The sequence below is a fragment of the Sceloporus occidentalis genome, unplaced genomic scaffold (genome assembly GCF_023333645.1).
Source record: "Sceloporus occidentalis isolate IW3139 unplaced genomic scaffold, rSceOcc1.0.p SCAF_265, whole genome shotgun sequence".
Taxonomy (NCBI): domain Eukaryota; kingdom Metazoa; phylum Chordata; class Lepidosauria; order Squamata; family Phrynosomatidae; genus Sceloporus; species Sceloporus occidentalis.
In genome coordinates, this window is record NW_028317245.1 from 532,434 (window position 1) to 558,219 (window position 25,786).

The following is a 25,786-nucleotide window of genomic DNA, read 5'->3' on the forward strand; positions in this document are numbered from 1 at the left end:
CGGCGAGGCCTTGGGACCGGCCCCAGCCCGGTCCTGCCGCCAATTGCCGCAGGGGCCTTTGGCCTCTCACGCGAAGGCAAAGGGCCTTTGGCCTATCAGGAGGAGGCGGGGCAAGGGGGAGCAAGCGGCGGGCAAGGGGGGCAATTGTCTATAGAAGCCTCAGAAACATGCATTTATATTAACATTTTTTTTAAAAATCAGCTAATTTTTTCACGTGTCCTCCATTTTCGTAAAACATGTCCTCCACTTGAAAATTTTGTCCTACATTTGTCCCAGTTTATTTATTTTATATAATTTTTTTAATTATTTAATTATTTATTTTTTTGGCTTCAGCCCCCCAGTTGTCTGAGGGACAGCAACTCAGCCCCCGGGTCAAAAAGGTTGCCTACCCCTGGCATACAGCAAAGGGGAAGAACTCTGGTAGGCATGGAAGCTGTTTTTCCCCCAGGGCCCTACAAGAGCCAGATAGCCTATGTCCCAATCCACACTGCTCACCCCTGGCATATACCAACAGGCACTGTTTACACACACATGCATACATACCATGGCTGCAGTCAATATGTACACACATGCCACATTGGCTAGAATCCTGTTAGTCCCAACCATAGTAGACGCCCCCACAAAGCAACTGTTAAATGGTAAGTCAACATATAGGTAAATCCAGTTGATTCATTTGCTCTACTCTAGTCAGGACTAAGAATCGAATTCAGTGTGGCTAAGGCTTCGATCCTATGTACATCTTCCTAGTAATGAACTCCACTGAAACCAGAAGGGTTTAACTCTGAATAAACACACAATGGATTCTGCAATGTCATGTATATCCAGTTCTTGTAGTGGATTGTGTGTAACTAAGTCCTTATACAGGCCCAGACATAGCAATGCACAAACAAAACCAGGGCAAATGCAATCCAGCTATCTGTAACCAGATTTCAGACATGCAGAGTACACATTTCTGCTCTCACAAACATAACTAACATTCATCTCTCTTATTTCAGGACACTCATGAAAATACAATCCAACATTTGGAATTCAAAAAGTAATAGCAAGACAATTCAAGGTTCTCACATCTTCTCCATGTTCGCCTCTCCCAGCTAAGTAGAAATCACACAACTCTACTGCACAGACAGCCCTCCATACCCTTTTACCAGCTGATCTGCAATAATCACTCTGCCTATTCTGGACACAAAGAACTCTAACCATCTGTAAGCAGACACGACAAATCAGCCCCTTCATCAGAGACTCTTCTGAACCATGGCTTAAATGCCTGCTTCGGCACTGCTGGGTTATGAAAGTCTGAAGCATAGCTGTTTATTGCCTTTGAGCATGTGCAAAGTGTCCCCACAACCCCTAAACAATCACAGCCAGCAAGCTCAGCACAACTTGGACATATCGTTTATTTGGTCGGTTGGTTTATTTATGGATACAAACAGAGGAAACGTTACAGCACTAAAGAACAGCTTAACAAGTTATGCTATTAAGACATGTTTAAAAGCAATTTTAAATCGTGTCCAAAAAGGAAAACCAGCACCAGAAAGAAAAGAGGGAGGTGCCCAGCCTAGCCTTGGAGTACCATCAAAGGCATGCATACATTCCCTCAACTTTTCCCATTACTCATATGTATGGACTTGGCACATACATATACACCAAAATCCACCAGGATATATCCACAGCATTCTTAGCCACATTGCCAGACACACACAAATTCCCCAGGACAAGAGACTTGCAGTTCCCAAGGCCCACATACCCTACCCCTCACCCACAACCTCTATCCTTAGAGACACAGCAATGGATCCATCCTGGCCTAGAGATGAATTTCAGCCCCCTTTGGAGTCAGGGTTCATATGGCCATTCATAAGGTTCCCATACAGCCTTGCCCCGTCTGTGGCCGATTATCCTTAAGCCGCAGAAGCCGTGAGAACTGCTGGGAGGCAGGTGCTTGGTCGTCTCCCGGTGCAAGCTGTCATTCTCTGCCTGTGGCTGATCTCCTTGACCTCACGTTGGGTCCATTGCCTGCCTGGGATCCAGCTGCACTGAGGAAAGATACAGGGAGGGTGCATCTCCCAGAGCTAAGCCTTTGTGAATTAAACCCTGGTGCTGGGAGCATATCTGGAATGCCCAAGATCCACCCGCCCATCTTTCTATCTCTCTATCCACCCCTCCTGCATGACTGGGCTGGGCTCCAGCTGACTCTCCAGCCAGAGGCAGCATTGGTAACTTCCCCTTGATCAGTGCAGACGCAGGCGTGCACGGCCAGCCCCAGCATGTCAGAGAGCTCCAGCCCCCAGGAAGCCCCCAACGCTGAGGGTCAAGGCACCCCAGCTGCCCCCACAGAAGAGCCACCCTGCGCTGAACTGAAAGCCGCCTCTGAGAAATGGTGAGTTGGACAGATGGGCAAAGAAGTAGGCATTGACCGCCATAGTGGCATAGTGCATGTCTGGTTTGATAACTCTGCTAATACTCATACTAATACAGTTGGCCCTTGGTATCCAGAGATTATTTATCCAGGCATTCAAGCATCCATGGCTTGAAAATATTCAAAAAATTATATAAATTCCAAAAGCAAACTTTGTTTTTGCCATGTTGTATAAGAAACACCATTTCGCTATGCTGTTGTATTTAATGGGACTTGATCATCCATGGATTTTGGTATCTACTGGGGTTCTGGAACTAAAGCCCAGCAGATACCAAGGGCCCTCTGTACTAATACTAATACTAAATGATACTAATATGAGGGGTGGGAGCAACATGCTTTTGAGATTATGACACCTTAACAACATGTTAGATCTAGCTTGTTACATACATAGCCAAGGCCAGTGGTGAGCTCTGTTTTCCCCCCAGATCTGTCCACTTTTCTGCAGCAAGCTGTAAGGTTATGTAGGTCAGATGGGACAGGCTGTTGCTCAATACATGGATATTTCCATGCGGTGTGTCAGAGAGCAGTTTGGGGGCCCAGAGGCAAAAGGTTGTGTGTGTGTAAAGGAACTAGCGAAGTAGGGTTGCCAGATCTCAAGGCCTGGCCCTACATCTCATTTTCATGGACCACCTCCAGTTAGATGAGGATGGAAATTTTCCAGTTTTGGTGAGCTGAGCTCGTCAAGAGGAAAGGACTATATGCAAATCTCCAGCTCAGCTAATACAGCAGCATTTTGTTACAGTTTGCAAGGCTTAATTAATTTGTTGCTACAAATTGCAAGGACTCTTGGTGGGGTTGTCTATGGATTTAGTTTCCCCCTTTCCTCCTGTTTGCCAGGGCTCATCCTCTATTCTCCTTTGCATTCACCTTGCTAGAAGCCTGTAGCCTAGATTCAATGTCCATTATCCTATCTCCCTAACAAAGTGAGAAAGAATAGTCCCTTCACTTAACCATCTGGGAAGAGCCCCTTTAGCTAAAATTTCTCTCTTTATTTTCCAAACATGAATGTCTTGTGTGCATATGCGTTTGAATGACAATCTATGAGGAATGGTGTTTGGTACTAAATGCACGTTTAATGATATCCCAAGGGCTATCCGTAAGTCTTGGGTTTGGGCTTGGAAACTTTGGGGTTTGGTATAATCCTGAACTGGCAACCCTAAAACTAAGCATTTCTTTAATCTAAGCATGGAATAGCACAACAGACCAAAGACACAGCATAAATGAAGCAAGAAATTGGCCTGCCTAGCAAAATCTCATTGGCCTCGGAGTTTACACCACACTTAGGTGCAGGACTGGCTGAGGAGGATAGTTTGACACCTAACATGAAAGATTCAAATAGGATCCCCACATCACTGTAAAAAAACAACCAATGTACTTTTTAAAGCACAGATTAGAGCACAAGTATTTTGTCCCCTTTTATCAAGGAAATTGAAATTGGCCAGATGTGCCATCCTGCCTCCTCAGAGAGAGGTTGACACTTTACACAAGTTTGTCTCCTGTCTTGCTCCTGTGCTTTGGCACAGAACTTTAGAAAGATCTACCACCTGTCCTGCTTGAAGCAGAGGATGGATTTAACCCAGACTTTTCCTTTCCCCTGTCAGACATGCCAGCTTGGAATGATGAAAGATAGCATATTTTTTTGAAAACACAGTACTAACTGGGGGGAAATACAGAATGAGTAAGGTGATTTGTAATGGCCTACATATCCTGAAGGCACCAGATCCTGACTATTCTTGGAAACTGGTTAGTACTTGGATGGTAGACCACCAATGAATACCAGATACTATAGGCTAAATTTCAGAGGAATGAACTGGCAAAACCACCTCTGAATTTTTTTTGCCAACGATAACTCTGTGGAATTGAACAGGTTACCATAAGTCAACAGATGACTTGAAGGCACTTATATATGTACATATACACAAGGTGGTTCTTTCCTACTGAACAAGTTTCAGTATGCCAGCTTTTGGGTTACACAGAATTTTCAGTCGGCCAGAAAGGCTTGTCAGATCAAAGGTGCCACGCCAAATGCTTGCATAGGACACATGTTCTGCATTTCCTAGATTCAATTCACAATTTATATTTCTTAAGTGTACATCTAACAGGGGTTTATTAACATGTGTGTTTTAAAAATGTAATATATGCATAAAATCAAAAACAGTGAAAGATATGCATCAGTAAGCCATGTTTGACTGCTGGCATAACTCAAAATGCTGTACAAAATCAGTAACGAAGAGCTGAAAGCCCCTTGGTCTCTCTGGGTGCAGATATACCACTGAGTCCTCAAGCCTCCTCATCCTCAATTAACTCAAGCAGCTAAAGCTCAACTAGGAGGATTAGAATGTAAGGAGGAAATCTTTCTGTTGGATCAGGAGTCGGGGAGATTCCTTGCTCAATGGATAGGATGTCAAACTCCCCAGAGAGACAATCACTTTGTCCTCTTTCTGGTCATAACATTTAGTTTAAATTTTCATATTTTTAACAGACAGCTGCTAGGGTTACATCCCTTTTAAGTCTGCATGCAGGAGGGGTCCTTGTGGGGGAAAGCACTCTGCACATGCTGTGTCTTCAATGTGATCATTCATTCCCACATCCCTGGTCCTACCAGTTTTAAATAGATCCTGGGGACTGAACACTGCTTGAGTTCACTATAAGCCCAAATCTTGAAGGTTTTTTAAAAAATTGGAAAACTACCCTTGTTCAATTCACCTCCTAAATTTGGGAAACAAACAGGTTAATTATATGGTCAGAATAGTAGGATCAGGACGCACCAGTTTTGCTTGTATTTTCCCACCATAATAGCCAGCAGAAGTAATGGGGTGAAGGTCAAATACACACCTCTGTGGCTCAAAGCAGCCTCATCTGCTGTATTTCAGGTTTTTTAAAAGTGGAGACAGGGAAGATTACAAAGTGAAAATATGCCACCAGAACTCTCCTGTGCAATTGGTAATTTGGCTCTTATTTTTCAGCTCAGGCAATAAAATAGATAAGGCAAGAGACAAAGTGGTGTGCATCCAGGACTCCTTTCCTCCTTATTCACTGAGTGACCTTGGAGAAGCTCTTGCTGAGCTTCGCACTTCAATGCAATGGCCTACTTGGTAACTTTCAAGACCCTCTGCCTATCCCTAGGCATTTTTCTTCCTTGCCTGACCCCTTCTGCAGATCTTGACCTTCAGCAGTTTGCTGTTCTGTTTCTCACTCTTGGGGACATTGCTATGACTTTATAATTCCCCCCACGCTCATTTCTCTCTGCCAGGCTAATCCTAATGTCCCCAGAAAGGAGATTTTCAGCTGGGATGCAATACTTTGGATCTGCCAGAAATAACATAACATACACCATCTATTTCCTTCTTATTCGTTGATTCATTCCTCTTATTGACTCTTGCTCATGCAGCCTACAAAGGCATAATCTTTCTTTATTGCACTAGATGTGAAAAAACATAAAGGTAGCTTTGAGAACCAGCATGATATAGTGAATATTGGACTGGGACACTGGAAGACCAGGGTTAAAATATCCTATTGGCCATGGAAACCTACTGGGTGACCTTGGGCAAGTCGCATTCTCACAGCCTCAGCAGAAGGCAAGGGCAAATACTCTTTCAATAAATCTTGCTGAGAAAACCCCATGATAAGATCACCTTAGGGTCACCATAAATCAGAAATAACTTGAAGGCACCCAATAGCAGTGGCAAAAGTAGCTTTTCTTCTCCTTTGTATCACATGCAAATCCTGGACAGACATACTTTTTATTTGCTTTCAGGGAAAATGTATTATTATTTTTTTTAAGATCCACAGACCTACTCATCCTGATAGTGCTCGGGAGAACCTCTGTGTATGCAAGAGCTTGGAAAAGTTACTTTTTGGATTACCATTCCCAGAACTCCACAGCCAATACAGCCAGTCACTTTTCCAACACTAACGCCCAGTACAAACGGGCACTTTGTGGCATCCCGGAGGCAATTTCAGGGTTCAGGAGCGCACAGCAACCACATGCTCCTGAACCCTAATAGGTATGGGCTGTGCCATCTTGATGCAGCGCCGTCCATATGGTGCTCACATCCATGACATGTCTTGTGTGACACGTCCAAATGGCATGGCGCACAAGACACATCACAGTTTTGCCCCAGGGTGCAAATGGTGCCTTGGAGGCATTGAGGGTAGGAGCCCCATTTTGGAGCTCCTTTTTGGGGCGGATTGTTGATGCAGCCGTGCAGTTGCTGCAGCAATGATCCAGAAGAGAAAGGGGCAGCCTCTGACCACCCCTTTCTTCTAATTTGTACTGGGCCTAAATTTTCAAAATACTTTGGAGACTTGATTTTGTTTTATGCTGTTTCAGTAATTAGGAGGGTCTTTGACAGGACCCTCTCAAGATATTTTGCTGTCTGAGGCAAAGGACAAGATCCCACCATCACATTCTTCATATAAAAGCCAAATGGGCCAGCACTTAACTTTTACATCACTTGACGGACAGCATTCACCATGGCATCTGAGCCATGTGTTGCACGTTTTCCCTCATAGGAGGCAGAGATATGAAAAGGACCAGTGCCTCCCTTCTTCCAAAAGCTATAGGGATCAAAGCTCCTTCTGGAAAGTCACCAAGATGAGTGGATGTTGCTTCATATAGCTGTATAGGGCCAACCAGCGATTCTTCCATACCTGACTGGGATCTGAACCCAAAAGGAAGGAATTGTTATTCTAGATAGAAAGGCAGATGTGACTGGAGTACCCATAATGATCTGATAATAGTGTATAAGATAATGGTATATCATTTATTTATTAGTGAGAAATATTTCAAATGTACAGATGAACATTAAACATACAAATAAAACAAATCAAATCAAATTAGCATCAGATTATAAAATGTGGATATTAGTAATTGGTGATCAAAATACTAAGGTTGTTCATCAAAAATTCAAAATTAAAATTAATTAATATAAAATGTTATAATACCACAGTACCAAACCCTACACCTGTAGTATTCTGCAATTGACCATGGGTGCCTGAAATTACAGAGAGCAAAGCCATGGATGTGGGTAGACTACTGTATCAAAGAGGCTCTTACACATCTCAGTAAGTGAATATTGGAAATTTTAGGCTATATCAACACCAGTGCTTTTTAAACTTCTTAAACTGTCTGATGTAATGGACCAACAAGTTCTTTTCCCAAAGTACCAGGGACTAATATTTGTGACTACAAACTACAGCTGTCACTTTCCTTTCTGGAAATTTTCCATAGATAGTCCACCAATGGATCATGGATCAACACTAGCCCATAAACCACCACTTTGAGTAGTACTAATTCATACTATCCTGTCATAACAGTTTCAGGGCACTTTTTCTGTCAAGGCTACAAACTATGGAATCCTGAGGTTTATAGCTTAGTGAGGTATTAATAATTTTCCCCTACAGACCACTACTGACAATTCAAGATCCCATTAAATATAGCAATGACACTGAAATAGGTATGAAACTGATACAAATGTGCAGCACAAATATGTCCTTGCATTTCAAGACTACTTCCAAAGAAAGTTTTTGTAATGTAATTGTCCTGCCTCATTCATGGAATTTTACAGCAGTTCTGACATAAGCATTTTCCATTTGTCATTGTATTCCTATCATTTCTTCCATCTTTTTTGATTCTTCAATAAAATATCCCTTCTAGAACAAAAAGCAGAATAGTTGCACCACTGAAAATATTCATCTCAAAGCTTGCTAATATATGAGGACCCTGTCCATAGAATCACAGAACAACAGAATTGGAAGGAATTGCAAGAACCATTGAATCCAATCTTGTTTGTTGTTGTTGTTGTTGTTGTTGTATGCCTTCAAGTGTGCCATAGGTTCACCACCACAGACCTAGAATAACACAACTAAAGCATTCGCAAGAAATGGCTATCTAACCTCTGCTGAAAGACCTCCAAAGAGGAAGAGTCTAGCCACTTTTTCATGGTCAACCACCTCTTATCATCAAGAAGGTCTTCCTGATGTTTAGGCATAATCTCTTTTCTTGTAATTTGAATCCACTGGTTTGTGTTCCAGCCTCTGAAGCAGCAGAAAACAAGCCTGCTCCATCTTGTACATGACTTTACTTCAGATATTTAAATACAACTATCCTGTCACATTTCAGTCTTGTCGTCTCTAAGCTAAACATATTCAGCTCCCTACATTGTTCCTCATATGACTTGGTTTCCAGACCTTAGGTCACCATTTCCGGACATGATACAGCTTGTCAATATCCTTCTTGAACTGTATTGACCCAAACTAGACACAATATTCCAGGTGAGGTCTAACAGTAGGGTTGCCATAATGGAGGACCTCGAAACCGGGACAAATGTAGGACAAGGTTTGAAAATGTAGGACATTTTTTTTTTTATTTCCTGGCTAGGAAATTAAAAAAAAAAGTCCTAGATTTTTAAACCTTGTCCTCCTCCTCCTCCTCTCGGCCTGAGAGGGAGCCTAGGCTGTCTCCCAGGCCGAGAAGGGCGGGGGGAAGCCTGGCATCGCGGAGATCGCCACGGTGCCAGGCTTCCTCCTCCTCCTCCCGGCCTGAGAGGGAGCCTAGGCCGGCTCCCAGGCCGAGAAGGGCAAGGGGAAGCCTGGCATCGCGGAGATCTCCACGGTGCCAGGCTTCCTCCTCCTCCTCCCGGCCTGAGAGGGAGCCTAGACTGTCTCCCAGGCCGAGAAGGGCGAGGGGAAGCCTGGCATCGCGGAGATCTCCGCGGTGCCAGGCTTCCTCCTCCTCCTCTCGGCCTGGGAGGGAGCCTAGGCCGTCTCCCAGGCCGAGAAGGGTGAGGGGAAGCCTGGCATCGCGGAGATCTCCGCGGTGCCAGGCTTCCTCCTCCTCCTCCCGGCCTGAGAGGGAGCCTAGGCTGTCTCCCAGGCCGAGAAGGGCGGGGGGAAGCCTGGCATCGCGGAGATCTCCGCGGTGCCAGGCTTCCTCCTCCTCCTCCCGGCCTGAGAGGGAGCCTAGGCTGTCTCCCAGGCCGAGAAGGGCGGGGGGAAGCCTGACATCGCGGAGATCTCCGCGGTGCCAGGCTTCCTCCTCCTCCTCTCGGCCTGAGAGGGAGCCTAGGCTGTCTCCCAGGCCGAGAAGGGCGGGGGGAAGCCTGGCATCGCGGAGATCTCCGCGGTGCCAGGCTTCCTCCTCCTCCTCTCGGCCTGAGAGGGAGCCTAGGCCGGCTCCCAGGCCGAGAAGGGCGGGGGGAAGCCTGACATCGCGGCGATCTCCGCGGTGCCAGGCTTCCTCCTCCTCCTCTCGGCCTGAGAGGGAGCCTAGACTGTCTCCCAGGCCGAGAAGGGCGGGGGGAAGCCTGGCATCGCGGAGATCTCCGCGGTGCCAGGCTTCTTCCTCCTCCTCTCGGCCTGAGAGGGAGCCTAGGCCGGCTCCCAGGCCGAGAAGGGCGGGGGGAAGCCTGACATCGCGGAGATCGCCACGGTGCCAGGCTTCCTCCTCCTCCTCTCGGCCTGAGAGGGAGCCTAGGCCGGCTCCCAGGCCGAGAAGGGCGGGGGGAAGCCTGACATCGCGGCGATCTCCGCGGTGCCAGGCTTCCTCCTCCTCCTCTCGGCCTGAGAGGGAGCCTAGGCTGTCTCCCAGGCCGAGAAGGGCGGGGGGAAGCCTGACATCGCGGAGATCTCCGCGGTGCCAGGCTTCCTCCTCCTCCTCCCGCCCTGGGAGGGCTCCTAGGCCGGCTCCCAGGCCGAGAAGGGCGGGGGGAAGCCTGACATCGCGGCGATCTCCGCGGTGCCAGGCTTCCTCCTCCTCCTCTCGGCCTGGGAGGGAGCCTAGGCCGGCTCCCAGGCCGGGAAAGAGGTGGAGGCTGCTCCTCATCGCGGCGATTGCCGCGGTGGGAAGCGGCCTGCTCCTCCTCCCAGCCTGGGAAGAAGCCTCGGCCGGCTCCCAGGCCGGGAAGGAGGCGGGGGCCGCCCCTCATCGCGGCGATCGCCGCGGTGGGAAGCGGCCTCCTCCTCCTCCCTGGCCTCGTGGAGGCCTTGAGGACCCCGCGGTCGGAGCTCCGACCGCGGAGCTGCCTCCAAGGCCTCGCTGGGGCCTGGGAGGGAGCGTCTCCGCGGCTGGAGCTCCAACCGCGGAGAGCCTTCCCAGGCCTCAGCAAGGCCTTGGAGCCGCCGCGGGGCCTGAGGTGGCCGCGGTGGGCGGGGCCGTCCCGGTTTGGGCCCCAAACCGGGCCGGGACCGGGACAGCACCGCCCAAACCGGGATTGTCCCGCCCCCCGGCGGGATATGGCAACCCTATCTAACAGCAGAATAGATTGGTACTGTTACGTGCCTCAGTCTGGACACTATATTCATGTTGATGCAACCTAGAATTGTATTGGCTTTTTTGGTTGCTGCATCACACTGCTGATTCGCGTTTAGGTTATGGTCTGCTAAGCCCCCTAAATCCTACTCTGCTTTCTTTATTTTAAAAAAGCAATGCCAACATGGCTTTGCCATGACTTCCTGAACATGCAGATCTGAATCAGACTTTTAAAAATAAATAAATAACATCAAAAATTCAGTTCTACATCTCTGAATGTTCACATCATGACTTCTATATCAAACTTCCTTATTTTGCAAGTCCAAAATCTAATCTGCACTTCAGAAATAATGCAGCTTGACACCGCTTTAACTGTCATTGCTCCAGCCTATGGAATCCTAGGATTTGTAGTTTGTCATGGGCACCAGAGCTCTCTGACAGAGAAAGCTAAATATGTCACAAAGCTAGCAATCTCATAATTCCACATCATTGAACCATGGCAGTTAATGTGGTATCCAAATGCATTATTTCTGCAGTGCAGATTAGACCAAGGTCTTTCCACTCTGAAAGGAAAAATACAAACCTTTGTGCAGATGTTCCTAGTAAAATGTCGCCTTTATTATTCAGTAACTTTTATAGCTAGGCCTATCTAGAGGCTTCATAGCCAACAACCTTATTCCCTTATCTCTTTCTGCCTTAACAATAACTCTGTAAGCCAAGGCTCCTATTCTTCATAAAAGTGAAACTGAGAAGAAGAAGAAAGATCTCAATAGGGCCAGAACTGAATTAGGAGTTGAATCTGAGTATAAGTTTTAGGGCCAAACTATACTTGCATATGTGGAGAACTTTTTCAAGAATTTAGAACAGCAATTGGGTATATTATATTATCACATGATACTAAAAAAATGGGTTTTTGAAATGTATATCATTATCTAGCAATAGCAATAGCACTAACATTTCTATATTGCTTTATATTGCTAAGGGCTCTTGAAGCCGTTTACAATGTGTTAGCCAATTGCCCCAAACAAACTGGTTACTAATTTTACTGACCTGTGAAAGGATGGAAGGCAGAATCAACCTGGAGCCCTGCAGGATCAAACTCACAACATTTTGGCTGCAGTACCAGCATTTAACTACTGTGCCACCAGGGCTCCTATCTAAGCTTATAATATAATTTTGTAAGTATACAAAGAGTTTTGTTACTATTATTCCATAGCTCTGCTATCTGGGATACAGAACTAGATTTGGCCTGGAGAAATCTGGGATTGTAGGTTTAAATACCCAAAGGAATGTTGTTATGTAGATGATGGACTGTGCTTGTTGTCTGCTGCTACTACTGCATAGACTACAACCAATGGATTCAAATTACAAAAAAAGAGATTCTGCCTAAACATTAGGGAGACCTTCTTTACTGCAAGAACTGCTCAACAGTAGAACAGACTACCTCAGAGGGTGGTGGGCTCTTTTTCTTTCTTTAAACAAGGGTTGGATAACCATCTTTCAGGAATGCTTTAGTTGTGTATTCCTGCATGACATGCAGTTGGATGAGATGGTCCTTGTGGTTCCTTCCAATTCTATATTCCTAGGTTGGGTGGCTTTAAGGGGCAGAAAGAGGAGGCCGAGGGGCTACACGCAGCCCAGGGGCCACACTTTCCCTGTCGGTCTCTTACAGCCCTGTTTAAAATATTTTCTGCATAAGATAGCGTTTGCATCACTATTGCGTTCAGTTGTGCTCTTTTTAAAAATAAAAAGTATTCTCTCACGCTTTTAGCATTCGGTGCTCTGACAGGAAAAGTGGAATATAACTCTTGTAGATAGATCAATGATCTCCATGTTCCAATGCAGCACCCACCTCCCAGGGAAGTGATCCCCAGCAGCTCTGATCTCCCTTTCGGTGTTAATGCCGGGTGACAAGAACACTCTGTGACTTGCCATCTGCTAGGCTGGGGAGGCAGCAGGGGGGCATAGCTGTCACTAATGAGGCTGCAGGATTTTATCAGCAGGGGACAATTAATTACATAACTGGGGTAGGGACAGGACTTTGCAGGAGGGAGGTCTTTATTGGTAGCTGCTCATCTTTACCCTCACCCTCACCCTAGGGCATGGAGGAAAAGGACACAGAGCCCTTCCAAAGGTCAACAAAAGGGTAGAAGGCACAACACAAGCTTCAGGTCATGGCTTGCCTCTTCTTTGCTCTACTAAGAGTCCTGGGAAAGAGTCAGTGACATAAGGAGGGTGTAGGGTCCCTTCATCAGAAGCTGCCCAGAAAAGGTTGGGAAAGCATCTGTCAGACAGATTTAGCCTGTGAAAAGCAGGCCAAGAGTGCAGTGAAGAGAAGGAACTGTGAGCTGGAGTCATATTGGCGGGTTACAGACCACCCGTTTGGGCGGCCTGTAACCGGCCCTTTCCCCGCTGTATCGGGGCCTCAGCTGCTACAACAGCAGCCTCTGAGGCCCCGATCTGCCGCTTTCCAGGCCATGGGGAAGTGGCAAAAGGCCGCTTCCCCGTGGCCTGGAAAGGGGTGTCCTTGGGGTTTCATGCCCCAAGGACACCCAATGGCAGCAGGAAGGAGGAGAAAGGGGCCACTCGGCCCCTTTCTCCTTTGCGTCGCTGGTGCAGCCATCTAAAGGCTGCGCCAGCGACGCAAACCACAGAAGGAGCTCCGTTTCGCGCCGCAGAAAGGGCGCTCTAGGTGCCCTCATGCAGCGTGACGACATCACAACCGCACCGCCTCATTTGGAGGTGGCGCAGTGGTGACGTAGTCATGGCAGCGCCCATCTGTATAGGGCGGCGCCCTATTGTATGGACTGGGTCCGTACCATGGTTAGGGGCGTCAAGAAGTGACGCCCCTTTCTAACCCTAGTACGCGCTCATCGCGTACTAGGGTGCCCATTTGTAACGGGCCATTGTGATGTCAAAAGGAGCCAACTTCTTCAGAAGGCAAGTTTTTAAGCTGGTCATTGCACTGGAAGGAGAAGTAGTTCTCTGTTACGCAAAAGAGCTTCCTGCAATGTCTGGTGTCTGTCTTTGTGTAAGAGAGCCCGTGTGATGTAGAGGTCACAGTTAGAACTATCAAAACTGGAACTATCAACAGAACAAGTTCATTTTCTGGACACCATAGTATAGCTACAAGACAGACATCTAAGCACCACACTGTATTGCAAATTCACTTACTGCTACATGTACTTACATGCCTCCAGTTTCCACCCTGAACACACTATGAGATCTACAGTCTACAGCCAAGCCCTCTGATATAATTGCATCTGCTCAGACCCACAAGACAGGGATGTCAAACTCATGGAAATAAAACAAGCATTCCTCAAACTACAGTACCCACCTTATGAATTTTTTTTAAAAAACCAAATAAACAAGGAGAGACTTGTACTCAGGACTAATCTATTACGGAACAAGCTGAAGATAGAAAATGACAGAACCGAACTAGTGGTCACATACAGCTCCCACTGAGGCCACACACATGTATCATCAATGAACTGCAACCCATTCAGGACAATAATCTTGCCCTCTCAAGGACTCTCAGTGGCAGGCCTTTACTTGCCTACAGACAGCTCACAAACCTCAAACAGTTACTAACCTACAGGAAGGTGCATAATGCAGATATGGACACTGGTACAAAACCTTGCCACAAACCCAGATGCCAACTCTGTCCACATATCTATTCAGGAAATATCATCACAGGACCTAATGACATCACCCAGAATATTAGAAGGACTTTTATGTGCTTATCCTCCAATGTGATTTAAACCATACTATGACAGCAATGCCCATCACTGCTCTACATTGGGCAAACAAGCCAGTCCCTGAGCCAGAGGATAAATGAACATAAACCAGACATTAAGAATGGGGATACACAAAAACTGGTTACGGAACATGTCAGTCATCCTGGATGTTCCATCTCAGACCTCAGAATATCAGTCCTGGAACAAAAAAAACCCTACAAATAAAGATTTGAAAGAGAAACAGCAGAATTGGAATGTACCGTTCCAGACCGCCCCCCCCCCATGTAAGACAAATAGCGAGTATGCTCGAGCCCCATTGGATAGAATGGGGATCGTGCATGACGTGTGCCACAGTGTGTGTGCCATTCATTCTCCTGGCACACGGCTTTCACAGATTCCAGTCCATCAACAGTGGGTTGAACAGAGCCAACAGTTTCCAGCACACTATACACATTTCAACACTAACCCCCCATTCTCATGAGGGTGACCTTGACTAGTTCATTACATCTCACCTCTGGTTCCCTCACTACATTCCAATAGTCATTCCTATGGTTATCTACTCTCCATGACTTTAAGCAACACCCTTCCTCCTGCCTTTATCCTCCAACGACCATCATTAAAATTGAACTTGCCATCTCATCTCCATATCTACAAGGTTTTGAAGTTCAATTGACATTCTCACACACAAATGGCTTATATCTGTTTCTGGACTCTCCACTTCACCTCATGCATCTGAGGAAGTAGGCTCAAGCCTACAAAAGCTTGTGCTACCAGCTTCTTTCTTTGAGTTAGTCTCAAAGGTGCTACAAAATCACTTGGCAGGCTGAAACAGACACACACACACACACTGCTCTCATTTGAACCCTGATGGAAAGGAGGATTGTTATACCCATAACCTATGTACTTAAAGTAGAAACAGAAATCTTGTGGCTCTCTGGATATTGTTCACTGCAGCTCCCAACATTGATCACTACTGGCTATGCTGGCTAAGGCTGCTGGGAGGTGCAGTCCAATAACAGCTGGAGGATCTGCATGATTCCCACCCCAAAGCTAGGAATAAACTACCTGAACACAATGCAGCTTACAGCACAGTAGGATTGTGCTGAACTGCACTACTTAAAAAAAAAAAAAACAGTTGCAAGATCTTTAACGGCAGAATCTATCGTATTTTTATTCAGAATAAAGCATACCTAGAATTTAAGCCCAAATGTATGGAATTTTTAAATTAAATGAAAGAGAGAGAGAGAAAGTAAAACTGCTAGATTCTTGCATGCATAGCCCTGCCATGGATGGCAGCTTGTCATATGGCCTTAAGTGAATGTGATAGGAAGGGACAGGCAGAGGCAGCAAGCTAAATCCTCTCCCTGCATGGCAAAGGCCCCCAATGACTGGCACCCATACAGCCACGTGGGTCCCAACTAATCCACTGCCAGCAGCACATTGCTGACCCACATTGGGCTCTTCCTGCTGTGTTTCCTTGACAACAGGCTCTGTGCAGAATTGCGTGGCTGGGGAGACAGAATTCATGTGCTAACACACTGTTCAACAGGTTCTGCTTCTCCTGCTCATATCTTTAATGGTTGTTTCTTGTCACTCAGATGAATTTTTGCATTGCTCAAGCTCCCCCAGAATACACCCAGAGTTCCCCAACACCTCAATTGAAAAAAGAGGCATGGATTTTTTTCATGACTCCAAATTGTTCAATGCAATGCCTTCCTTCACTCCCCACAATCCCTTGGAAAACAGTCTAAAAACCAAAAGTGAAACTAGATGTGACATGTGTCCCACTGGAAGGCATGGGGCAAAATAGACTCCCCGACAACAGTTGCCCACCCCACATTATTACAAGAACCATCACTGGTTGGCTTTTCTGCCTGATAATATTGCTACTATTCAGTGCACAAAGCCTCTGTGCATTAAAAACCAAAAAAAGGTGGCAACCTTCATTTGCAAGATTCTGCTTGCTTGACAGCTCTGCTCTCCTCCTGGCACCTTTCGTCAGACGCATTGCCCTAAAGAACCTTCTGCGGTATGTAATTAGATAGATTTTTGTTTCAAGTTCAGGAAATGTTTGCAGCCTTTCCTGCTTGTTTATTCTTTCTCATTTCTAACTGTTGCCATCTTGACCGCACTCTGATGTTGCTTGACTGCACATGTCCTGATTATCATCTGTGAAATATTGGCAGGTATGCATTTCTTTGCATTTCAGTCCTTCCGTGGTGGATGCAGAGTTGCAGAAGAGAGCTTCCATTGGCAGACCAAATTGAAATTCCCATCCGGTCTTTCTCTTTCTCCCCTGATCATTGGAGGTGGAGTGGTATTTCCCCACCCATAGAATGCCCACTGATCAGCCCTGATCAAACTGCCATACAAGTGCTATTGAACTTTCACACAGGAAATCATAGTGCAAGGGAGACTGGAAAGCGGGTTATTAAAGGATTTTTGGTGATATTAAGGAGGAGCATTTTTTTAAAAAAAAGGAGAACAGGAGAAGAACTGAACAAAGGTAGCCTCCTTCCAGGGGAACTGTTATCCTATTGTAATTCTGCTTTACTTGCATATGTTATGAGGCTCTTAGACTCTGGTATAAAAATCTTAAGTAGAATTATAAAGTTAGTACCATCTCAGGCCCTAGGATTTCAGGCCAAAACCTGAGACTTAGGGCAAGACACTGGTGATGTCGCAGGAGGCAGCTCCTCTTAATGTCACAAGCTGGTAATGTCATTAAGCATAATATATTAAGCATCCATCACAGTTGCAGAGAATGCTATTCAAATTTTTAAAATCTATCTACCAAAGGAAAACAGACATTCAGTTGGACCTCCATTTTCACAGGGTATCCGTTCTGGACCCCTCCCCACACGAAAACAGAAGCTCATGCTTATTCAAGCCCCATAGGCTTGAATGGAGTGTGCCCCTGTGTGCATGCCATTGCAAACAGTGGAGGTCACCCCTCCACGTATATTCAAGGGCGCGGATTTCAGATCCACATGTTAGGAGGGGCAACTGTACTTTCAAGGCAGTGCTCTTACCTTTGGAAGCCTCTCCCTCACTCTGAGAACTTGTCAACAGGGTCTAAGGCTAAGCCTATGACTCAAGACAAGGTCTGGAGATCTGGGAACCCTATGCTTACAGGTCTTATGCCTACCCATGCCCCTTCAAAAGATGGTAATGTGCAACATTTCATTTAGATTAAGACATGGGAAGCCAGCCCTGCTATGCTGGGAAGATCCACCTCCTTTATGGGTCCCTGGACCTCTGCCCCAGTGAATTTGTGCAATTTTCATTATCTCCATTCTATTCAAAATCTGATACCAGATTGTGGATCCAAGCAGATGTTGCTACTTCAGGCAAAGAACAATGTTCTTTTTTTTTTTTTTTCTTATACTGTGCCTTACCATTACACATACAGAAACAAAGCTAGACCTTACTTCAATACTTGCAATGGGAGAGGGTCCTCAACTATACCTGAGAACAGTAGGTTGGTTTAGGGGAACAGGTCAGACTATGTAGGACAACCCATTCTTTCCTCTGAGGGAAAAGAATGAGCAGGAAGTTGAAGAGAAATAGCTAAGTGACTACTATCACTGCTGACTCCATCTGTAGCATCTGTTGACTGAGATGGTTGTCTCACTTTGACTAATGGTAGGGCCAGTCTTGATCCAGCACATCTTGTATTTCATTTTCAACACTAACCCAGGGAAGCAGCAACTGGGGAAGCAGAAGGATGCACTTGAACAACAAAGTGGACAGGCAAAGAGCAGAGTAGGAGCTGACTCATTGCGAGCTTCATTAGCCACAAACAGAGTGGGCAGCCACATGGCAGTAATGGGGACAGGATGGCCGCACACCAGTAACTCCTTCCCTGCCACAGTGTACCACTCCAATAGCAATTTTTAAAAAAATACTCCTCTGCTCAAAGATAGAACCAAGCTAAATTGTACATCACCTCAGGGTGCATTATTAATCCATCTAGTCTGGAATCCTGTTGGTCCACTGTGGCAATGGTTGCACTTTATCTAGGGTCATGCTGTGGTGGTGAGAAAGGGTATATGAAAATGCCTCCAAGCTGGCAATTTCTCCAAGGCTTGACTTCTTTTATGGCTGCTCTGCCCCTGCTGTCATTGCCTACATGGGCATAGTGCTGCCCGTTCACAGCTTTTTTACCCAATGCACACATAATTCTTTCAACTCTGGTTTTGAGTTTTCAGTCCCTCCTCTTCTAATCTTCACTTCGCTCTGTTTCCCAGCCCGCCCACTCTATATATTTTTCTGTCTAGATTATATATATATTAGAATGTCTTGGAGCCACTCAGCCAGTTTTTATGGAAGCTCAAAGATAGGCTGGATGAAAGGATGGGCAGATCTGTAAAGAAACCATCTTGCAGGGACTACACCGGCAATGTCTAGATTCAAAAGAAGATTCTGAACCCTCCCTAAACTCACAAAAGAATTAGCAACCTAAATTCTCCAATAGCCAATGGCCTCCAAATCAAGCAGGGTCAAAGGAAAAATCTAGAGTGCCTTGGAGTGTGACAGAGTCTCCTTCTTTGGAAGTTCTTACGCAAAGGCTAGATAGCCATCTGTCAGAAGTGCTTTGAATGCATATTTCTACATGGCAATGGGATGGCCCTTGAGGTATTTTCCAACTCTATAATTCACCCAAAATGTGTGGAGTGTGGCATAGACAGATAGGAAAGGAGCTAAGAGTGATAATGAGCAGAGCCAGCAAGAGGCAGAAACAGCAGCATAGGTGACCCACATGAAAACATGGGGACTCTTTTGCTTTGCCCTCCCTAAGGCGAGAACTACTCTCCATTCAATGACCATCTTAGTTTTGATTCAGGAGGCTGAGCTTGATGGTCTCAACTCAGTGTTCAGATCACTAAGGTGGAGACAGATGAGGTCCATTCCTTACCTTTTGTGATGGTCTCTGTTAGATAGCATTGGTAGAAGGCAACAGGGACTAAAAAGGGAGCAACTGAAATCTTTAAATTTCTCAGGAGTTGATAACAATGGCCAGTCTGGAAGAGTGCCCTAGTTCTACCCAGCTCACAAGTCATATTATGTGTGTGGTGCTTTATCAGGGTCACTAGTTCAGAAAAGGCCCTAAGAAAGAATAACTTTGGATGGAGCCAGCCTCGAAAGGAGGCTACGTGAGCTAAAGGAGATTAAGCCTGATGTACTTACCAAAGAGCATGAGACGCAGGGACACTAGAACTATAATTGAATACTACAACCGCTCTAGCAGAGAGGAGGGGAAGAAAGTGAAACTACCTTTGCTAATCCTTTTAAGTTCCAAAAGGGTAGAGAACATCTACTTCTGAGGCTAGCCTTCCCTAACCTGGTGCCCTCAGGCTGGACTGGATTACAATGTCCATCATCCCTAACCATTGCCATACTGACTGAGGATGATTCTTTCCTAGAGGTCAACAGCTTGGGAAAGACTGTTCTAAGATTTCCAAGTGGTGAAGAAAAGAAAAGAGACCAGCTTAGGCTCCTGTTTCTGTACCTTTAATAGATGTTCTGAAATGCAGAAAACAACAGCTGTTTTTCTTTTTTCAAAGCGTGACGATAATACGATCTTGGACCTTGATCTTTTCTACAGATCAGACATCTGTTGATGAAATGACTTGCTTTGTGTTCTTTGGCCTCTAGCTGAACTCTTCGTGTCCTGAAGACATTCCCTCCAATGGTCCCAATTTAGCAGAGGCAGTCCTGATTAATTCTGTTTGACCCACTTTTTCAGCTGTTTTTAAAATGTCCCAGTTTCTCTCTCTTCCTCCCACTTTCCCCTTTTGTCTCCTTCTTACTCAAGCTACTGCAAACTGAATTCAAACTGCTAAAATAGTATACACAGAATTAATTAAGCTGGGGGAGAGGAAAGGAAGAGGCAGAATCTTGCCCTTCCCAGTAGGCTCAAGCAAAAGCAAACTGCTGCAGCCTCTTTTACCTTGTGCATTCTTCCCCACTAATAACTTTTGCCATCTTGACCACACTCCTGTAGTAAACCTCTGAACTGGTGCAAAAATACCTTATGATGATGTGCATCGGTTCCTATACAACAAGCACACGTCCAACGATTCCAGGGTCCACGTTTGTTCCTTGGGACACTTGCACCTCCGAATCTTCCATGCCTATCAACAGTCCTCCTCAAATGTTAGAAGCCTCCAAGTGGCCCCAAACAGCCAACAACACCTTCTCAAGGCAGTTCACCCCATTTGTGTGTTGGGTGGGCAAGGTAATTTAGGCTTTTTGTTTCAATCCCAGAAGTGGCACAATTTTACAGCTTGTGAAAAAGCACCCATAGGCCTAAAACAGACCAATGCACATCAAAACCTAAGGCAAAATGCCTTCCTGCACCCACCAGAGAGCACTACTTGGTCACCTGTGGCAAAAATGTAGGGTTGTGCAGGGAGAGTTGGCAAGGGCAGGATCCTGTGGACTACAGGCTGATGACCCATAGGCATTTTGCCTTCCCTTGCTATAAAAGGCCCTTGCTATAAAATGTCCACAGCATCCCTCAATGGAGGCCTGTATAGAAATACATTTTTGTCCAGCATACATTTTCTCCCTTACAAATGGATAGCAGAAGAACTCCATTAAAAAGTTAAAGAGGGGGAGATCTGCCATACTCCCAACCCTTTTCAGTACAGATTTAATTATTTTCCAGGAACAGCATTCTTTCTGGCTTTTCACACTACGCAATTATTGTTATAATGAACAATGTGCAGCGGAGTTTGTTCTAGTTCCTTTTAACCTCTGGCATGGCGGCTAATTTAGACCATACAGTTTCTGCATCTAGCTTTCAGTGGTCTGCAAGCAAGCCCTGCCCTCTTTAGAGACTCCATCCTTCCACTACTAAGCTCTACCCCTGGAGTTACCTTGAAGGTAGTATCCACCGTCTCTGATCACTGACTGGAAATAGCGAAGATTACCTTCTTGGTGTTCACCAGCTGCTCTCAGCAGCCCTTGGAAAATGTAGGAGATGAAATTTCTCCTATTGGTCATCTCCAGAGCACAAAATGCTTCACCTGATAAACTCCTGTGACCATTTGATTTTACATGCAAGAAAATCATGGCCACTGCAAAGAAGTGGCAACTCTGTCTTTTATAATTCAGTCCAAGTAGCTCCAAATTTGGTTGCGCCGACACTGCAGAAATAATCCAGGTTGACACTCCTTTAACTGCTCTGGCTCAGTGCTATGGAATTCTGAATACTGTAGTGGCCCCAGAGCTCCCTGACAGACAAGGCTAAATGTCTCCTAAAACTACAATTCCCAGGATTCTACAGCATTGAGCCATGGCAGTGAAAGTGGTGTCAACCTAGATTATGTCTGCAGTGAAGATGCAGCCTAAGTCTTTACCAAGCACAGGAATGGGAATCATGCAGCCATCCAGATGTTGGTGGACTGCAAGCCCCAGGAGCCTTACCAACATAGCCATAATAAGGAATGCTGGGAATTGCACTCTAATTACATCTAGAGGCACATGATTCCCACCCTTGCTCTAGCATAATTGTTCAACTATAGTTATATTTCCAAAGCAGCCCTTCCACCACCACTTTCACTGCTCCTCTTATCTCTGGCCCACAGGCCTAACCACCAACACCTCAGTCTCAGTGTTGGTTGTCTCTTGCACACGAGCAGCCCATTGCCTTTACAATTAGGTTCATTCAAAATGATCACTTTTAAAATCTAGGAATGTTTCCTATACCTTTGGTAAAAACTACAGAGCAAGCAAAAAAAGTGATGCTTACTCTAGGACTGCTTCTGCATGATAAATAAAGATCTGAATGCTTTGTACTTTAAAGCAATCATGCAGAAGACAACTCTAGCAAGGTCAGCCAACATACAGTGCCACTGATACTATCTGTAGTCCTCTGCTACCACCTTCTGGTCAATCCATTAAACGACAGCAAAAGGTACAAAGTGTGTTGAGTAAGTCTTTCCTTGTCTCAGTAAAGGGGGTGTAACTCCCCACTGGAAGTACCTACATTGATACCTGATGGCAAGAAAGAGGTCGTGACCTCCTTGTAATTTAAAACAGTCACTGCTGGTCTGTAACCAAAGTTTCTGTTCCAGAGGGCCATTGATCTGCATCAATGCTAACTTCCAAAAATTTTATCGTGGCAAAACAAGCACTTGTGCTTCTTAAATTTATATGCAGTACTATATATTATGTCGTAATTAGAAAATTACAGAAGAAAGTTTTCTTGACCTCATTCCACCTCTAAGTAATATATATATATATATATATATATATATATAATTTCTTGTTTTGAATGTTGTTGCCTTTCATTAATGGTTTTAATTGTTAGCTGCCATGAGTGATGCATAAGTAATAGGACCCCAGACAGAGAAAACGAAATGGCGAGAAAGCTAAAGTGTGTGTGTATCATACACACATACCACTGTGTTGATATATAGTTCCACTGAGCCAATTACCTGCAGAACAGGGAGGATTCTAAAAATGTTGGCTTAGGTGGATGCTTCAAGGCACTTATGCTGTCAAGAAAAAGTGGATGCACTCAACATTTGCAGCTTTGATTTTTGCAGATTTGACTGTTCACAGATTTTATTAATATGTTCTCTCTAGAAATATTTAGGCCCTCCACCACTACTCTATGGTCAACTTCAAACCAAAAGGACCTAGAAATTCCTAGAGAGAACACTCCACTGGCATCTGTAGCTCCCCAGTGCAATTCTATGGTCAATGGCTGGCAGATGTTGACCACAGAGTCACACTGGAGGACCTAGAGATTCCTAGAGAAATGTTCTCTCAGGTGAAAACATGGTGTTTTTGTTATTTGTGGTTTTTCCACATTCACAGGGATCCTGTGCCCCTAACCCCAACGACTGTGGAGGGATGAGTGTATATTCAAAATCATATAAAACAGATGGGCAACTTTGAAGGCTAGGAGGCTGCACTAGCTCCTCAACAAACCCTGGAGGACCACACTCTTCCCTTCAAAAATATATATAAGTTTTTTGCCCCCAGATGCCATCTGGAGCACATGGGGGCATCTTTGCCATGTTTCTAGGCAGATCCAGAGTGGTTCACTGAATCTACCAGAAAAGCACCAAAGACAGAACCATCCTTTCCAAACAGAATTAAGTCCTCAACAATAAAAAAAAGAAAAGAATGTGCTATTGGGGAACAGACAACCACCCTTCTAAACTAGCAGGCTTTTGGCAATTTAGATCATAGAATCATAGAGTTGGAAGAGACCACAAGGGCCATCCAGTCCAACCCCCTGCCATGAGTTTAACATTTAAGGTGAAAGGCAGGGTTGTTGTTTTCTAAACCTCTCCATTGTTCTCCATTTACCTCTGCAGTGTTAAAGACAAAGGGGAAGAAGCATGCAAGGACCTGCTAGAGGCATACCATTCTTGTCTGCGTGCACTGGGCACGGCCCACCCAGATCTAGAAGGTAACCCCTCGGTAAGTAACTGCGATCCTATACTAGCTGTCAGGATGAGATACAGAGATGGATGCTGAACCTAGAAGGGACTTGGATAATAGCAGTCCTTGGAACTCAATTATCATGAAGACTTACAGGCAAATTAGAAAAGAGGAGGATGCAATAACTGGGTCCTCCCAGAAGTTACACAGGGCTACATAGCTTTCATCTACCCAGGGGATCAAAAACTGAAATTAGCGGTAGTGGCAACACAGCCTTAGCCCTCCACTGTTGTCTCATTCAGAGGATCCTTGCAGGATATCTTATTGTTGACAAAGGAAAATGGGACATAGATGTGAGGGAAAGTGGATCAGAATATTCTCTTACCCCACTAGGGCTGCCAGTGAAAGCTGGAGAGGGTTCCTGTACTTTTAATGGCTGTGTAGAAGAGGGAATTTCAGCAGGTCTTGTTTGTCAAGGTAATACCTGCTGAACTTTCCATTTCTACATAGCCATTAAAGGTATAGGAGCCCTGTCCAGGTTTCACTGACAACCCTAACCCCCATCCTTGTCCTTATGTCTTCACAAAGAATCCCCTGAAAATTGTGTGTCTGCGTGTGTGGCTGGACTTGTGTTTTTAAACAAATAAAGCTTTTGTTTGCAAGTAGGACAGGGAGAAGCTTCAGCAGCTAGATTTCTGCCAGTTCAAATATCTTAAAAGGCATGGGAACTGTTCTAGGGAAGAAAATCCACATTAACAAATCAGTATATACAAAGAATACAGGTTGCATTTCCCTTATTCGGAATTCCAAAAAACAAAACTTTTTAAATGGGTGGCTGAAATAGTGACACCTTTGTTTTCTGAGGGTTCAATATACACAAACTTTGTTTCATGCACGGTATTCTATGAAATTACCTTCAGGCTATGTGTATAAGATGCATATGAAACAAAAATGGATTCTGTGTTTAGATTTGGGTCCCATCTCCAACATATCTCATGCATGTATATACATATACAGGCATTTCAAAATAAAATAAAATCTAAAATACCTCTGGACCCAAGAATTTTGGATAAGATTCAATTTGCAGTACAAAACATCTAGTAGGAGTCAAACAGGATTATAGGAAATGTTGATCTTCCCCAGTTCCACTTAGTTCACAGGTAGCAGATATGACAGTTACCCAGTCACTGATGAAGTATCATGAAAGGAATGGAACATATGTTTGTGTTATGGTGGCAGGAGGAGAAGAGGCACTGCAAGCAAGCTCACTGAGAAAGGGGAAAAAACAGCTACATAAACATGTGGTTTCTTTTTCTTACAGCGACCAAGTCACTGAGTATCTTATCTGGGCAAGTCTCTGGATTTCTCACAGCATTCCACGGCACTCCAGGAGCAAAGGTCCGGGGCAGGTCCTGCCAAGGCTAAAGGCAACAGTCCCTGAAGGCATGGGAGCAAGGTTTCCCAAATGCAATAAAGACCTTGCGTTTTATTCAGGCTGGACCTGCATTAGTTACTGAGTTGCTGTTCACTACTCCATCACCAGGGTCCTCCCAACACTCCGTACATATACACCCAGGACATTTCTCGACCCAACTTTTATTGTATCCATTTCTATGTATTCATTTATATAGCCAATATTTAAAAGAAAAGTTTGCAAAAGTGCTTTATGATCTCCTGCTGCTTAAATAAACTGCCCACTGGGCCAGCCCCGTAACAAGTCAGTCGCCATTTCCCTATACCTGCAGGTCACAAATCCTGGGCACTTTACTTCCAAAAGGTACTGTGTATCCAGATCTCAGAAGAGATTTCTCAGATGAAATTCTTGGGCAAAAGGCACCAGAACAGTACCAAAACACACATATGGACAAAATACAACAGTCTCTACTGATCGGCTGCAGAGATACAACAGGCCAGGATATCTGGCATGAGTCACATCCACAGCTATGGGGGGTGGAGAGATGGAGGAAGTCAGCAGAATAA

The 25,786-nt window shown here is 45.2% G+C and overlaps 1 long non-coding RNA gene across 1 annotated transcript; it reads left to right on the forward strand.

The window, feature by feature from the left end:
- Positions 1 to 1,910: 1,910 nt before the first annotated feature.
- LOC149275798 (uncharacterized) lies at positions 1,911 to 25,295 on the forward strand. Its single transcript, XR_016279378.1, has 3 exons — positions 1,911 to 2,374; positions 23,740 to 23,845; positions 25,128 to 25,295. It is a non-coding gene; the product is annotated as an uncharacterized LOC149275798 (long non-coding RNA).
- The last annotated feature ends 491 nt before the right edge of the window (positions 25,296 to 25,786 follow it).